The following is a 16505-nucleotide window of genomic DNA, read 5'->3' as shown; positions in this document are numbered from 1 at the left end:
ATGATTGTTCGACACATTGAGCAGACTTACCAGTACACCATTAGTTATTTGAAGGCATAGCGGGCTAAACAAAGGGTGTTCGAGATGCGGTTCGGCACATACGAGGCATCATATGATAACCTACCTCGTATATTATCCCAGGTTGCTGCTAGAAATCCTGGAAACTTTTATGATACATACCTCGTACCAGCCGAGACTAGGGGGCAAAGCATTCTACAACGAGCCATCTTTTGCCTAGGTGCCTGTGTTAGGGTATTTCAGTGTTGTCTTCCGGTGATCTGCATTGATGGCACATTTTTTACTGGAAGGTATAAAGATCAGATACTCACCGCAATCGGGGTTGATTGCAACAATCAAATAGTTCCGCTCGCATTTGCATTTGTTGAGAATGAGAACTTAGACAGTTGGTATTGGTTCCTTGAACGAGTGAAGGTTCACGTTGTTGCTACACGTCCAGATGTGTGCCTTATTAGTGATAGGCATGCAGGTCTGCTACGATCAATACTAAAATTGTAACGTGGAACTGCGACAACGCCTCCATTGTGGTCCGATGTCCAAAATAGATGGTGCATTAGGCATATGGGTGCAAACTTCTATGACCACTTCAAGAACAAGGATCTTAAGAACATGTTTAAGAGGTTGTGCACCCAAAATCAACAGAGAAAATTCAATGCATTATGGCAGATGCTTGATCAGTTGACTTCAGAGCTAGTGAAGGTAAGGGCATCAGGAACAAGCACGAGTCAGACTGCAGAGACTAGGGATTCAATTGAGAAGCCATTTTCACACTGGATTCGAGGTGCACCTAAGGAGAAATGGTCATTCCTTTATGATACCAACGGAATACGGTATGATATTCAGACAACGAACCATGCAGAGTGTTTCAATATGGTTATGCGTTCTTGTCGTGCCTTTCCTCTTGTGGGAATTGTTGAGTTCATCATGTATGGGTGCATAAAGTATTTCAGAGAGCGTTACATGGCTGCAAGCATAAACATCAGCAACCCCCAAATTCAGTTTTGCACAAGAGTGACACAATATATGCAATAGAAGATTGAAAAGGCCAAACTGCACCGCGTCATATCGACAGGTACAATGGAACATAGATTTGAGGTTCTATGCAAGGATAGAACTGGTCGTGGTATCCGTAGAGATAGGGTGGTACAGGAGAGTTTGATTACAGTAGATGGCAAAGCCTTCTGCTCCTGCATGAAGCCTAAGTTATTGCATTTGCCATGCTCGCATCTCATTGCGGCATGTGCAGAGTCTGGGTTGCAGCCAAAAGTTTTTGTTTCACCTTACTTCAGCAAGGAAGCAGCTGTATCCACCTAGGGACATGAGGTATACGGGATTGGAATAGTGGGACCTTTCATTCAGGATAATGAGGATAAGATGTTAATTCCTGATCCAGCCACTAAGAAAGGCAAAGGCCACCGTCAGACACGTCGTATTTGGAATGGTATGGACGAGTCCGAAGCAAGCAAGGCACAAAAGCGTTGCAGCCAATGTGGAGTATTGGGTCACAACTACAAGAAGTGTCCTCATAATGCACTTCACGATGCTGCTGACGTCGGTCCTTTCGGAAATCCCAGAGATGGAGCACCTCCTACGTTCAAACGACCATCGGCGAGAATTGCTCGTGGAAGGCACTCGGTGTCATGATCCACCAGTGTGCAGTTTGTACCTATATACTAATCGTGCGTGGAGTTTGTATCGAACCTATCTGTAATATATAGTAATCGTGCATCCAGTTTGTATGGAACATATCTGTAATGTATAAATATCATGCGTGGAGTTTGTATCGAACCTATATGTAATATGTAGTAATCATGCGTGGAGTTTGTATCGAACCTATCTGTAATATGTAGTAATCATGCGTGGAGTTTGTATCGAACCTATCTGTAATGTATAAATATCGTGCGTCCAGTTTGTATGGAACATATATGTACCTATGTGTTCTCATATATTTTTGAATGCAGGTATGGAGATGGACTCCTTGCTAGACCCAGTTATCGACTCGAGCCACAGGTCTTTCTTTGCAGCAGTTGAGCACCGAGCCCTAGAGGTGCTACATCCTCGTCCACCTGGGGAGGCGATCTCTATACACCACGATTGGGTTGACAGGTATGTAATGAAATATTATTGTTTATCACTTATGTATTAGTCGGTATTCCTTTGTTTCGACAATTTTGTTTATTACAGGTTACGTGAGTCCGGTCTACTGACTCTGGGCCGTCTTGTCGAGGGTGGGCCTATTCAGCTTGACCGATCCCTCCTGACGGCGCTCGTTGACAGAAGGAGGCCGGAGACACACACGTTCCACCTCCCGTGTGGGGAGATGACTCCTACACTGCAGGACGTGGCCTACCTCCTCGGCCTCCCTATCGTCGGGGAGGTTGTAGGTCCGCGTGTGGTGGCGGCCTCGTGGAAGGATGACCTAGAGGCCCGTTTTGCCCTGGTTGACCGCGTGGAAGAAGCAGGTCCGATCAACCCGCACCCGCGAGCAGCAGGTCCTTCGAAGACCTGGTTCCTACAGTTTATAGTATGTATTCATTGCATATTTAAGATTAATTGTTACAATTCACATGTTGCATTGTCAGTTCAAACCATTAATCTTAATTTTTTATGCAGCCTACCCTGTTGGCTGCGGATGCCGACGAGTACAGTGTGACCAGATCGCTGGAGGCATACCTACTTTGGTTGTTTGGTTACATCATGTTCAACAACACTCATGGCAACTCGGTCGATAGGATTCGCCTTCCGTATGCACAGGAGATTGTGGATGGGGACGAGGACGTACCGGCCTACAGCTGGGGTGAGGCGGTACTTGCAGCCACTTACCGTGGACTCTGCGACGGCTGCATGAAAACACATGGGAACGCTATCCTGGCGGGGGTGCCCACTGCTGCTACAACTTTGGTCGTACGAGAGGCTAGCCGTTGGTTGGCCCATCGTCAACCACGAGCCTTACCACGAGGCCATGTACGGCGACGAGGAGGACGACAGGCCCACTATGGGAACTCTCTGGATCTGGCGTCAGGTACGTTCGCAACAAATCTAATTTTGTTATTCATTGTTACATGATGCATTAGCACACTTTTAATTTTACTTATTCAGACTGCAGAGGTCCTGGGCGCATGCGCAGGTTAGACGCGCATATCCTGAGCCTGTGGCTACCCATGCACCAGCAGGCCTGTCTTCGCACTGCTCTGCGAATGCGAGCCTGTGCTTTACTATAGCCATCCTGGTTTACGACAACGCGGTTGAGGCATATTGCCCCTGGAGAGTCAGGAGACAGTTTGGGCAGCGCCAGGAGTTTCCGGTGCCCACCGCGTTCGAGCGTGTCAGTCACCAGGACCATAGGTAATTATGAATGAACTTGGCTCATACATTCGTGTCGAATCTAACAATTCTTCGTGGTCCAGTTTTGTAGGTGGTTAAGGAGTGGCTTGCCGTGCTATGATGATTGGCTCACCAAGATGCAGCCGTGGGTGGACCAATGGGAACATGCAGACGAGCACTTGGTCCATCCAACAGGACCACACACAGACAGCTCCTTTAGGGCTTACCTCACCTGGTACTTACCCCGGACTCGGGCTCGTCTGGTTTATGTTGACACTCACCCGCAGCCACACCAGGCGAGGCCTCAAGATGGCTTTGCCCGGCACCACGTGGAGGCACTAGCTGGCGCGGTGAGTCTCTTAATCATATATATATATATATATATATATATATATATATATATATATATATATATATATAAGATAATTCATGTGTTTCTAACTGTTCCTTTACTGAATGGATGCAGTTTCGCCTTTGCAACATGATGGAGACGGACTGCTCGACTTACCTGACGAGGGTACGTGCCGGATCCCCAATGACCCAGTTTGAGCAGACAGAGGCATGGTCGAGGCAGCGTGACCAGTTGCGTCAGGTAGTGTACAACTTGGGAAGCCGTGTGCAGTACGAAGATAGCCACGGGTCGTCCCAGGCCTCGTCGTTGTTCCCGTGTCCGGCGACCGTGCACGAGCCGACATCGCAGTACTACACAACTCCAGATAACGTAGATATCCCTTTAAAATTAGATCAAGTGTTGCTACATATTTACTAATATCACAAACAGGATACGATCCAGCTACTGTGTTCGGCCATACTGAAATGTTTAGAGGGGCACCACCAGTTGGCGGACCGTATCCAGGGATGGTACTGGGGCCACAGATACCGGCCTACACAGGTTAGTTTATGTTTCGTATTTCGGTTTCTACATGTCATGACGAAAGACACGAGCGTACGCTAACATCTGTATTTTATGCGTAGGATTCTACCCCGATGCGGACGCCGGACCTTCTTCTTCCTCCTTTCGACCTGGTACAAAACACTCTCTCAATACACTCACTAATTTACAACCCAACATATGTTGGTTTACGTTTATATGTTACGCAGGGTTTGTTTCGAGTACGTTTGTTCCAGATAACGAGGGCTTCACCTTAGACGAACTCGACAGCTTGACTCCAGACTCACCTGGCGCGCACGATGACCCCGATGTCTTGGGCTATTCACAGCTAGGAGGAGCACCACTTGGGATCTCTCAGCAACAGACACCGCAGCCCCTTTTGCGTCCTGAGCGATAGGTGAGGTCTCCGGATCGTCACACCTACTCTGAGGGCCATGTCCGTGCCCAGCAGAGAGCTAAGAGGGTCCGACGCCCTAGGGGTGGTTAGATATATCTGATGTTTGTATCTCTGATGTTGATTTGTAATGAGATAGCTGTGGACCGCTTATTTGTATCCATTGTTTATGATTGTGGTAGTTTACTTGTCATTTGTTTCTATAGATACTATTGATGTGAACTTGTTATGTTTGTGGATTCCATAATGCTCGTGAAATAAGGGAAGTTCTTGCGAATTTTTTCCGTGATTTAATGAAGGACAAGTTAGGTGCGGTAGGAGTTAGCGGCCGAGATCCCGCCGACGATGATGGCGACTAGCGCATACAGTGTAAACTTCGTGACACGCTCGTATAGCTCAAAATAGGGACCATAGTGTATCTAGCTGCGAGTACGAGATCACAGGTTGTCACTGCTACGCACGGCAATCACGGGTTTCCCACATGTCGCATTGTTTGCCCAGACATACGTGACAAAAGACGACAACCCAGTAGCAGTGCCCTTTCACCATTTCAAAAAGATGTGACAACACGGCAACGACACCAGCTCACCTTCAAAGCAGTCTCTCTGGCGAGGACGATGGACCTGTCATTCTATAGCGAAGGTCTGTGGCGTGTAGTGGGGAAGGCGGCATCTAGACGCGATCGACTGAGCAGCAGCAATGCAGTGCTATGAGTCTGCATGCACTTAGATGCTCTACATGCACAGAGATGCATCGAGTAGTCAGTTCGAGAATCGAATCTAGTCTTTTCAGTGTTAGGTCAGCTAGCCTCTTCACTGTGTTGTCATGTAAGCTTTTCAGGTGCATTTACACTCCATACTCCGGGTATCAGACCTTTGTGCGCCTATAAATACTCCGAAGTTTGTGAACTCCCAGCAGCACTCAAACATCAAAGGTCATTGTATACCCAATGTCTGGAGGTGGGTCTAGCGGGAAGAATTACTACGATTTTGGGAAAGGAAAAGGGGGAAGAAAGAGAGACCCCATAATATGGGAGGGGCCTCTTGAACCTGATTCCTTTCCGGAACCAGTGTTTGAGTTTCCGCCACAGCACAAGAGTGAATTTACCAATGAAACTCCTCTTCGACAATACGATAACCGTATAGAACCGTGGCCAAAATGCAGACATGGTGAGGACTGCTTAGTGCAGATGTGCACCGACGGGATGGATGGCGGTCGGCGTTTCTTTAAATGTCCACACGCATGGGTAATACTCGGTTGTTTGATTTCTTTATCTTCATTGAGACACCTTACATAAAATTTGTTTTGCAGTCTTCCGATGCTTCAGAAAACTGTAGTTTTACTAGGTGGGTCAATCCTGCACCAATTGATTCAGTTTAGGAGTTCATCGAGTACCTCCAGATAAAGATCTTTGATCTAGAATGCAAGGTGAACCATTACGAGGAAGTGAGCGAGGCTAATAAAGACGACGAAGATGATGATAGCAGCAATGCGGCCGCTTCACAGGATGACTCATGCACTATTCCTTACTGCAACTGCCCTTGTCACAGGAAAAAGGGCCCTACGCCTCCGCCACCACCGCCTGCACCACCTGCAATGGGTGGATACTGCGGAGAAGGCTCAACGCAGTTTGCTGTGTGGGGGTACGGCTACTAGAACTACCCTACTGCTAGTGACATGCTGCATCGTCGTGTTTGTTGTGTTTTTTTAAATTACGTAAGGCATGTTAGGTTAGTCCAGAATCTGTTTACCGTAGTTTGCAACGGGTTCTGCCATGCCACTGCATGTGTGATGTGTGTTTCATTACCATTGTATTATGATGTAAACCTGATGGTTCACATTATGTAATGCATTTCTTAGTTCTTATTTCTTATCGTTATATTAATTAAATGTGTGATTTTTAGTATTCTAATGACATGAAAAGCTCCGAAAATATTAAGAACAAGTTCAAAGATTTCATAGATTTCCGGCTACAACTGTAAATTAATGGTAAAAGTTACAACACACAGAGTCAAGCTCTCAACTGAAAATATAAACAACTAATTGCAGTGGTATGTGCACGCGACAAGATAATTTCTTGTTGCATCTAAACCTACCATGCCTTATGGAATGGAAAATGCCCGGATTACATGGTACTACTCTACTGAGTGCACCGAGGATATTTGCCCTTCCTAATTACTTCGGGTCCGGCTTCCTTCGCACGGCGTGCCCTCTCTCGCTTTCTCTCCCTGTCAGCTTCACGTTCCGCCGCCGCCTTACGATCCACGTCCTCCATCCTCTTGCAGATCCCTTCTTGCTCTTTCTTGCGCTTCTCCTCTTGCTGTTTCTCGTGCTTCATTCGGCGCCAACGTTCTGCAGCCCACCTTACTTGTTGTTCCACAAAGTCATTTGCCTGCTTCGACTGCACGGTGTCGAACCACTACATAAAATCACAAAGAGGCGGAGGAGACTTTGTCCAACAAAAGTTAGAATCATAACTAAATGTTAGGTCACAAAGAAAAATAGCGTCTGTTGTCCTGCTACCTTGGCCCGGTCTTTGCCGTATCGCTTAGGTGGATCATATTCGTAGTTCTCACACATAAAGAACCTCATGCCATAGTCATCTCCTAAAACCTCAGATTGCATGAACTTGCATAACGAACCGCAGAAGCACATTGGCACATCAATTCATTCGGGTACGGTGGCTTCACACTTGCTCCACGGAATGTAGGTTGATCCTGACGAAGACATTGGCGCTATAGTGTGGTGCGCCAAATGACGAACAATGATTTCAATAATGCACCTATCGTATACCAAATCGATGCGTGAAAATATAGGTACTGTCATAATTCTATTGCCTTATGCTGCAATATCAATAAGGTACTGTCATAATTCTATTCTAATTCATAATTAATTTAAAAACAAGTCTGTAATAGTACTGATATTGTAATACTAAACGAGTGTTCTAAAGCACCAAATCTAATTCAGCTAATCCGCTAATTAAATTAAATTGCTATACAATATCAACGGATTCATATGGAAGTTACCGGTAGATCACAAGTGCGGAATTCGGCAGAGCTTCGCCGCTTTTCTTCTCCTCACTCCCTCTTTTTTTCTGAATTTTTGGTGCAATTTTTGGACTCAAATGAGAAGGTAATGGAGGCCAGAGCTTATATAGGGTGGGAGACCCCCGTCGCCCGTGGGGGGGGGGCAACAAGCCCCCTCCCCCCGGCTAGGGACCTCTTTGCAAATTAAAAAAAAATTACATTAGGGTCCTGTTGCCTTAGCTTGGGCGACAGGACCCCCTGGGCCGGGCGACCGGAGGGTATTTCCGAAAATTTTCAAAACGGACATATATTTTTGAAATTATTATTTTAAAAAAAATATAAAAAAGAAAAAGACGTCAAACGACTCCAGTTCTCCTGCTTCCTCAACCATACCCTATCCACTCAACTACTCAAGTCTCGCTCGGCATTCGCTTCTTTTACTCCCATCGCGCCGCCGCATCGGAGACGGAGACTCCGCGGCCGTGACCTCGCCTTCTTTTCCCGCAGTCCGCTCTTGCTTCTACAGCTCCTGCCCTCGCCCGTGAAGGCCTTGTGCTTGTGGTGGTGATGTCATCAAGGCAACGGAGGAGCTCCGCACCAAGCAGGATCCGCTGCAAGCTTGTGTCTGACATTTGCTTCCATTTTTTTTTCCTCTATCCCTCCTTTTACTTTTGCGGCCATGGGCATACCTAGCTGCGGGGGAATTGAAGGGCAAGGATCCAGTGAATCTTACGTGAGCTTTCGTTGGATTTTTTTTCCAGATTGGAGATTAACTTATAATTCTGATTTGATTATATCGCAACGATCCAAGCACAGTTATTATTCGGATTGAGTATTGACATTCTACACTAGTACTATAATAAATACACAGGATTCCGGTTTGTTTCATGCGCCGTTCTCATGTCCGTAGAGATGCATCCTCAGTCACCGTGTTCGGCTGGTGGTGGAGTAGGCTGCTTTGGCTGCAGCTGCTGCAGCAGCCGCGCCACCGCCTAGCAGCCAGCAGCAAGCCGCTGCAGCCGCCTAGCAGCCGAACACGGTGAGTATTATCAAGCCGGCTCGTGAGCTAAACAAGCCGGCTCGAGCTGGCAAACGAGCCGAGCCGAGCTGCACCTTTAGCTCGCTGAAATAATGAGCCGAGCCGAGCCGAGCCAGCTCATTAACTTAACGAGCCAGCTCGAGCTGAGCCGAGCCGAGCCAAGCCGGCTCGATATCCACCCCTAGGCGGGAAGCTGTTGCCGGGCTGCGCGGATCTGGTCGCCGCCGGCCCTGGGGTGCGTGGATCCGGCCGCCGCTGGACCTGCCTTTCGCGGATCCGGCCGCCGCCGGCCCTGTCTTGCGCGAATCCGGTCGTCGCCGGCATGGATCCGGCCGTCGCAGGCCCTGGCGTGCACGTTATGGAGGCGTGGGGCCTGCCAGCGATCTACACCAACGGCTCCAGCGACCCCTACATGCGGCTGCAGCGGGGGCGGGGGCGCCCGAGGGCGACCACGGTGGTGAAGCGGAGCCTCGGCCATGCGAGAGTTTCTTGTTTTCCCTCTATCCAGATTTGTGCTTTTCCTTCCATTCACTCTGTTCTGCTGGCTGCTTCACCAGCCAGCCAACAATATTTTTCTCTCACACCAAACCAGCACCAGCCTCCAGCCACCAGCCACCAGCCGAACAGAGAATATTCTGTCATTGACCACTGGGGAAAAGTTTCCATCATCAGCAAAATCTCCATATTTGTGCTTCTTGATTGCCTTATTTTTTTTTATTCACTAGTAGGCATGTGTTTAAAACTAATTGTGTGAAACCTCTACAAGAACCTAATGTACTCCATGTTATAAGAGTTTCATCAAAAAATATAGCTAAGTGGACAAATCAAGAGTACCTGAGGACCATGTATTGGGACAAAATGGCCATTAACATTATAAAAATATGAAGTGGGTGCTAGTGAGTTTAACTAAGCAGAATGACTGATCTAAATTGGATGGAAATATTTCAGTAAAAATGTAACAAAGGGAATATGCATACATCTTCATGTGGATGCCAAGGATGCCTCCCAGTTCCCAATTCAATAACTGTGCACCCAAGGCTCCAAATATCAACTTTCAAGACTGTACCCATTTTTGTTCATTATGACCTGAAGTATTTGAAATATTTCAATTTGAAGTATAGGAAACCACATCACCTTCGAGTCAACATCGACGCGCTCACCAATTAAGAAAACTACACTGTTACGTAGGTGAACAGATAAGCAATGACAAGGACAATGGACTATTTGCATCAAGACAGATAAATGCAAAAGCTACTACAGAATCAAGTTATTTCATTGCCAAATTACTCTTAGTCATAATTCCTGCATATTAAAGTACTCTTAGTAAGATTATTACCAGGAGACAAAGTAGCATCAGCTTGATTTATGCACAAAAACTTCCAGGCTACCAGTTAAATCAAGGTTCTTAAAAGGTGAAATTGGGCACAGACAAAACCTTCTAGTCTTTCTATTGTTGCCTAAATTGGTACCGCATAAAACGTAAGAAGGGTACTGTGGCTCGCCATTGGCACACAAAAAAGTTACCCAGATCCTATAGATAATTAACCATTAGGTAAGACAATAGTTCTGGTAATCACTATGGTGACCTTAGAAAAATCTTCACAACATGATCTGCAAACAGAAGGAGCTGTAATCAGGACAGCCATTGGTGTCGACCACGACAGCACGTTTCCCACATTCTCCTCCAGCAATTGTTCCTGTGCTCGCTCTCCTGTGAGTCACTCATCTGCACTCAGTCTCGAATCCAACAAAGAGGCTTGGCCTAATCATTTCCTGCATTCATGACCAAGATTAATTGTAGAGAAAGGACAGATAATGTGATATCCTATCAGAAAATAATATTTTTCAGTTACATTATTTTTCCCTGAATATATAAAAGTAAATACTGAACATGGATAATATAGTTTGAGTAGAATAAAAAATCATCTTATTGCAGACATTCTAAGATTGAAGTGAACAATTTCACATATAGTAAATGTCAAGCTCCATAGCATCCGGGCTGGAGACACTGATTAGTGATCACTGCTAATGGATGAGGTGACTTGTGATCTAGAAGCAGAGCAGCACATGAGTGGAACTTTGACATTTCATTTGGCCCCAAAAATTAGGAGGGAGCTGCTTTTTGCAATATGAACCTCGATGCATTCGCACCTTTTTCTATAATATGACACAGTAGAAGAGGTAGTGTCAGCTAGCATCTCTAAATATACCAATTCTAATTGCAATAGCAATATACATTAATCAACTGCCACTCTATTAAATTTCAAGAATTTACCATTTTATTGGTAGCTGCTGCAATGACCTTTTCTCCTTCCAAAATTCGAAAATGTTACTATTTTCCTGTATACATAAGGCATCAGCAGTAGCAGCATACAATTTGAATGATCAAGCTCGTCATGTGCTGCTTGAATGATCATCCCAAGACTGTACATGAAGCCGAGGTCTTGCACAAGAGCACAGCTAGCAGCTTACCGTATCTGGACGACCTGCGGCCACGGTGAGGATGCCGGCGTTTGCACAGGCGCACGGCCGTGGACGAGCTGCATGGTGGATAAAACTCCAACATCAAATCCTCGGGACAAGATCAACCGATCGAAGCTCGCAGGGAACCACCGCTTGAGCTGCACCGCGGCGCCGCCAGGATCGCGCTACGGAAGTTGGGTCGATCCACGCAAATGGAGGGGATGGCGAGGTCGAGCGGATCGCGAGGGCCTAGGTGGGGGAGGGGTGATCGACGGATCACAAGGGCTGCGCGCAGGTGGATGGCGGAGAGCCCCACTTGCTCCAGCTTGATGTGTGCCCATCCTCTACAAGCTGCGGCCGCCGCCGCCGCCGAGGACCACCCCTCCTTGCACGGGTGGATGGGGGCCCATCTCCCTACGCCGCCTGCACCCGCGGCCGCACCACGCGCCTCCTCCGTGAAGACGCTGCCAGGTACTAGGCCCTGCAAAGGGGCCGGCCGGGAAGGAGAACGTCCTCAGAGGCAGGGGCGGCGAGAACCAGCAGCTCGCCGTCGAGGCTGGGGTAGCGGCGGGCACGGCGGGGTCGAGGGGAGGTGGTGTCGTGAGGGGGAGGTGGGTGCCGCGAGGAGGGAGGCGGCGTCTGGGGGAGGCGCGGTCGCGTGGTGCGGCGGAGGGGCAGCAACAGCAATTATGGAAGGGAATGGCTGATTTGTCGCTGATTCTTTCGGTCGAGAAGAACGAATGAGCGGGCGGGTACAGAAGAGCTGGTAGAGAAGGGTGCGGTGTCGAAACCTTTTTTTTCTTTCAGCGGAATCAACTCGCCATCGGGAGTTTTTCGGTCCACCAGAGCATCCAGATCTTACCTATGAGCCATCTGAAGCTGTTTTGTGAGAGGGTAGGTAGGTTTCATCTTGGTGGGAATTGTATTAGAAAATTTCAACTTTTATAGTATGGATATTCATTCGGCACTTTGTTTTTGCCCTCTCTAGATTTTTTTTTATGAAAAGTTCCATTTTTTATCTAAACATTGGGGAGAAAATGTTTCACTTCCATTTTAGCTTTAGAAAGTGGAATTAGTACCTGACATCATTTCTTTAGCTTAGGTACAGAATACCTTTCTTTTCGTGCTTGCTTTTCTTTGAGTATATATGGTGTACCGATGTTGTAGTTTGAGTCAATAGTTTTGCTCATGTAGTTACATTACCGTTGATATTTGAGTGGTACCGTTGATATTTCAATAATTCAGGAAGCATTTTTCTTGAACTCAAAAGGTTGGACCGTTGGAGTATATAGAAGGTAGCTGAGTGGTACCGTTGATATTTGAGGTACCGGGAACCAAAGAGGGACCTGGAAAAGGGGTATACGGACGAGTACCGGTGGAAGGGGTACCCACAGGAGAGGTACCCAGGGCGGAGAAGATGACCAAAAGTCAAAAAGGTCGGTCAGGAATCCGTCAGAACATGTCCAATCAGAAGGTAGAAAAAGGGTAAAGCTATCCGCACCGGTACGGAGAGCCTTCCGCTACCCCGACCTGCAGGACGAGAATAGCGGAAAAACCGCCGCAGCGGCATACGGTAGCAGTACATTAAAATAGGAGTATGTTAACGCGCGACCGGTCGCGCTCGGGGAGAGTGCGCGACCCCTTCCACTCTACTACTCGCCCGTAATTCTCTCCATCTCACATGTCTTTTCCACCTCACATGTCTTTTCCAAACCGGGCTATCTCTCCCACCATATAGAGCATACATGTAGGACTTTTTTACCATGTGATTTGTGTATAAGAAACATTTTATCTCTTTCGTATGATCTCTGTTTTGAATACCGATTTCACTGTTGTGTTCTACGTGATGAGACGAACGAAACTAGATCCCACTTACATATATTTTGAAGACATTTGCACTAGTAGCAACTTATGTGTAAATTTAATTTTGATATCCTTGAAAGATTTCCTACAATATACATATATAAGTTGCTAGTGTGTATGTAATATCAACTTTATGCATAACATATAACAACTATTAGTATTTTTTAGCTATAAAATATATATTAATCATAATATATCTATCTTATAAGTTGCTATTGTAGTTATATCAGTTGCTAGAGTACTTTCTAAAATTGTTAATAGACAAAAAGTCTATATGTAAGATGTCACATTGTATGTCTATAGGTTTCTATTTGTTACATCTGTCATATATATAAGTTGTCACAAATATAAGATGTCGTACACAAAAATAGTAAAAAGAGTAAGTTGTCTGTATGCATAAATTTGTATACAAATTATCACAAAAATAAAAGTTGTCAAACATTTAAATAAAAGTTACCAAAAATCAGAATTTATTATACAATGAGTTGCCACGCATATAAGATTACTATAAACAAAATCTAAAATACACTCATACATATAAATTGACACAAAGCAAAAGTTGTTATTCACATTAATTGTTATTATAATAAACCAATATACACATAAGTTGCTACAGACAGAGAACAAATCATCATATAAGTTACTAGCAATTCACAAATATCATAAAAATATATGCAAGTGGAGACTAGTTTTGTTCATTCATTGCATATAACAAAACGGTGTATTCATATAAAATCACATCTTATTTTTTACTCCTGAGAGGAATTCCTACTCTCAAAATCGTTCTGAGACGCACCAGAAGGGCCGCAGCTGTGGGCGCACTAGGCGGCGACGAGCACTCCACAAAACTAGCCCCACAATTATGCTATTAGTTTTGTAATTAGACTTTATTTAATACTTCTAAATGTTAAAAAAAATTTGATGTGACATCGTCTAAAGTTTAACCCTTGAAAATGAGTATATTCATAGATGTGGGTGTGTATATGTGAGCATTTTTATTTGTACCATGTTTCGTAAAAAAATAAGATGTGATTTATATACATAAGTTGTCACAAGAATATAATCGGTCATATACATAAGTTGTCACAAAAATAGAATCAGTTGTCAGAAACATAACAAATAATATTGCTATATATAGAAATAAATTTTTTTCACACATGTAAAAAAAGTTGCCACAAAAACAACATGTGCTACACGAGTTGCCCCACATATAAGAGATAAATTATTATAAATAAAATAATTATACACTTATACATATAAGTTGATACAAAATAATAGTTGATATACATACAAGTTGTTACTACAATAATAAAATATACACATAAGTTGCTACAGAAAGAGTGCAAATTATTACATAAGTTGCTACTAGCGTAAAACATCTTTAAAATATATCCATGTGGGGTCTAGTTTTGTTCGTCTCGCCTTGTAGAACATATTGGTGCAATCGGCTCTCGAAACAGAGGTAATATAAACTAGATAAAATATTTTTTAGATAGCTTATATAAAATGTTGATCTCCTTGTATGTGCTCTGCGGATGAGTATGCATGTGACAACACACGATAGCAATGCGCAGGGATGCATGGGATCGTTGGGCCGTAGGCAAAAAGTAGATCAAAACATTGGTACGTGCGATTGTTGGGTCGCAGACTCAAAATAAGCTAGAAGCGGGCCGGAGCGGTCGCGCGCTGGCGCGGACGCGCGACCAGTTGTTGCTTACCTTTTTCCATTAAAATAGTGTAGCCCTTCCCATCCGCTAGATTCAGCGAAGTAGCGATCGCCCGCTACGCGCTTCCGTCGCGCGGGGCCCGCCCGCACGCTTCCCAACCGCCGCCGCCCACGTGAGAGAGAGAGGGAGGACCCATCCGCCGCGCCACCGCGCGTAGGGCCGCCACCGCGGTCTCCGACAGGCGCAGGGCTGCCGCAGCCCCAGCGTCGCCGCCGCCGTCCACTGCGCCGCCCAGCACGCCCCCCCCCCCCCCGCGCACCCTCGCACGCGCTGCCGCCCCCGCCGCCCGCGTCTCGGCGGAGCAGGGGCAGGCAGCGCCCCCGCCTGCGGCTGCGCGCACCGCTCGCCGAGCACGCTGTGGATCTCCGCCGTCCCCGCCCGAGGCTGCGCGCGCCGCTCGTCGAGCTCGCGCCGACCTCCGCCGACCCCGCCCGCGGCCGCGCAGGCCAGGCCACGCCGTTGGGGGCGGCGCAGGCCAGGCCGCCGAGGTGGGCGGGGCTCCGCCTCCGCGGTCGGCTAGGTGGAGCAGCTGCTTCCTGTGCGCGCAGGAGGGGGGCTGGCTCTCATCGCTGCCGCCGTCCGCCTGCGCTGGCCTCCGCCTGCGCTCCTGCGCCACGCCCGCCATGCCCGCGAGCTGAAGCTCCGCCTGCGCCATGCCCGCGAGCTGGAGCTCCGCTCGCGCCGGCCGACGCGCCCCAGCAGGAGGAGTAGGAGCAGAGGGCGCCGGCGATGCAGGGAGGTGGAGGCAGGCGCGGCGCCGGGGACGGCGGCGCTCGATGCGCTCGAGGCTGTGGGAGAGAGAACGAGGAGATGAAGGGGGCGGGGGTAAAAAGATTAAAAAAACATGACACGTGGGTCCCGCGGGATGGCCGTGGAAGAACTAGATATAGAGTAGAGAATTTTGATGAGTAGAATAGAATATTCTATTTAGAGGATGAAAATAGAGTATGACGAGTACGGATAGCCTTAGCCGTCATTGTGTAAACGCGAAACGAGGGAAATAGTATTGTTTGGTTAGGCGTGAAAAAAATTCATGAATTTTTTTTTGTAACTTTGACCACTAATTAGAGGTATTAAATGAAGTCTAATTGCGAAAACACTTCCACGACTATGGATATTGTAGCAATACTGTAGTTAATGAGGTCTTTGACCGCATGATCGGAGAATGATTAGAGCATGGTTATTGTAGCACTACTGTATCTAATCATGGATTAATTAGGCTTATTAGATTCGGCTCGCAAAGTTGTACTTATCTCTAAAAATATTTTACAAATAGACTTCATTTAGAGCATGTTTGGTTAAGACAAAAAAAATCGTGAAAATTGAATCTTGCATGCATGGAGTACTAAATATAGTCTATTTGTAAAACATTTTCACACATAAGTGCAGTTTGGCGCGACGAATCTAATGAGCCTAATTAATACATGATTTGTTACAGTGATGCTACAGCAACTATCATCTAATCATGCGGTCAAATGTCTTATTAGATTCGTCTCGTGAATGCACCCAGAGGTTCTGCAAGTGGTTTTGTAATTAGACTTTATTTAATACTCCTAATTAGTGGTTAAAGTAGAAAAAAATTCACAAAAATATAACCAAACACAACCTAAGGGTGTGTTTAGTTGGTGAAAAAGTTTGGGTTTTGGTACTGTAGCACATTTCGTTGTTACTTGACAAATAATGTCCAGGAACGCGCGATGAACAGGAGATACCTGACATATACGGGGCAAATACGCGCATATAAAATGAGGGGAAGGAC

At 46.3% G+C, this 16505-nt stretch overlaps 1 long non-coding RNA gene across 1 annotated transcript; it reads right to left on the bottom strand.

Moving 5' to 3' along the window:
- Positions 1–9963: 9963 nt before the first annotated feature.
- On the bottom strand, positions 9964–11985 carry LOC120640974. The gene is made up of 3 exons (XR_005662070.1): positions 11166–11985; positions 10969–11033; positions 9964–10466 (listed from the first exon to the last, which is right to left on the bottom strand). It is a non-coding gene; the product is annotated as an uncharacterized LOC120640974 (long non-coding RNA).
- Between the last annotated feature and the right edge of the window lie 4520 nt (positions 11986–16505).

Source organism: Panicum virgatum, chromosome 7K (assembly GCF_016808335.1).
Source record: "Panicum virgatum strain AP13 chromosome 7K, P.virgatum_v5, whole genome shotgun sequence".
Lineage (NCBI taxonomy): Eukaryota > Viridiplantae > Streptophyta > Magnoliopsida > Poales > Poaceae > Panicum > Panicum virgatum.
Note: the sequence above shows the minus strand (reverse complement) of the source record. Positions and strands in the feature narration are given on the sequence as shown.